Raw genomic sequence first — 1,530 nt, 5'->3', positions numbered from 1 at the left:
GAATGCAGCTTTGCAGTGAGAAAGAAGGGAAAGAATAGACAGACAGCAACTGAGTCATGAGGAGGAGAGAACACCCAGGGGGTATTTAGAGCCCCTGGTTCCAGTAACTCTTAAGGCCCCAGTGTCTTTCCCCTTTTTTAGATTCCATGAACCAATAAATACTCCTTTTCTTTGTCTGAGCTACTTTAGATTACTGCCCTCGCAGTTTCCGGGTCACTTTTTCCACTTGTACATCTTGTGCACCAGCCCCAAGAAGGTAGTCAGGGGCAGGGGCTCAGAGTGCTGCTCAATGAGACCCAGCAGGTAGCTGTCACTCTCTTCCTTGTACTGTGTAAAGACAGCTGGCAGCTCCAGCTCATGCAGTACCTTCACCCAGGCCACCTTCCCAGCCTCCTCCTGCCCGTAAATCTCCGGCAGGATCTGGCATTGTTCCAGAGAGGTCTGTTGCAGACACTAAACCACCAACCAGCTGCACTTGCTGCCTTGGGTGTCAGTGCCAACCTTGCCAGTCACATTGGAGTCTCCATAAAGGTCAAGGTAATCATCCTGAATCTGAAAGAACTCTCCCATCTCCAGAAGAATCTTCTTGCCATTGTCATGCTCCTTCTCCCTGTCAGTACCCACCATACACATGGCAGCAGCTGCAGGAAGTTAGAAGGAGTAGAAAACTGTCTTGTACTTGACAATGGATTTGTACCTCTTTTCGGTGAATCTGACAAGGTCCACATTGCCCGAGGGGACTGTGATGAGGTGCAGAGTCTGCCCGATCCCAGTCTGATAGAAAACCTGCAGGAACAGCTCGATCAGGTTCAGGTAATAGGGCTTCTCCCGGCAGTGGAGCATCTCTGGGTGCCCATCTCACCCTCAGTCAGCACCTTGAGAATCTGGGAGAAGTACTGGATAAAAATCTGCTTTTCTTGGGCATAAACATCAGATTTCTTGTCTCCATTCTTTCTGAAGAAGGAGCAAAGTGCTCTGTTCCTGGATGCTGGTTCTTGCTTGGTCTGCTGAGCTATTGTGATTGGGTTTGGTCCTTTAACAATTGTTTGAATATTGATATGCACTTATTTTCCTGTTTGTTTCAAACTAATAATGATTATTGTAGTCTCTGCAGCTCCAATTTGGGAGAAAATATTGAAAGGATTATGGATGACAGTAACAGGGTTACAAAGGGCATCGATACCCACCAGTAAAACACACTCCTGGGCTTTCCTATCTCAGGGACTTTGCTATACTATACTGGCCACTTGTCAAAATCCCATCTTATCAATATTTTAGAGATTATCTTAATACCAAGTCTTCTACAGGTATCTTCCAGGTGTTCCCAAAAGAGAGTCTCTTTACTTCGAACTTCTCTATGCATCTCTGCCTCTCTATGGCTCTTATCACATTTTGCCTTGTATTTTACTATCTTGTTTCCTGTTTTTTTTTCTGTTGTAATCTTTCTAAAGAAAAGGACAGTGTCTCATTCATCTTTGTATTTCCCAAATTACCCAATCAAGAGTGTTACATAAACAGAAACTCAATAAA

At 44.8% G+C, this 1,530-nt stretch overlaps 1 pseudogene; it reads right to left on the bottom strand.

Moving 5' to 3' along the window:
- Positions 1-213: 213 nt before the first annotated feature.
- On the bottom strand, positions 214-843 carry LOC143649136 (farnesyl pyrophosphate synthase pseudogene; annotated as a pseudogene).
- Between the last annotated feature and the right edge of the window lie 687 nt (positions 844-1,530).

The sequence above is a fragment of the Tamandua tetradactyla genome, chromosome 11 (assembly GCF_023851605.1).
Source record: "Tamandua tetradactyla isolate mTamTet1 chromosome 11, mTamTet1.pri, whole genome shotgun sequence".
Taxonomy (NCBI): Eukaryota; Metazoa; Chordata; class Mammalia; order Pilosa; family Myrmecophagidae; genus Tamandua; species Tamandua tetradactyla.
This window is presented reverse-complemented; position numbering and strand designations above follow the sequence as displayed.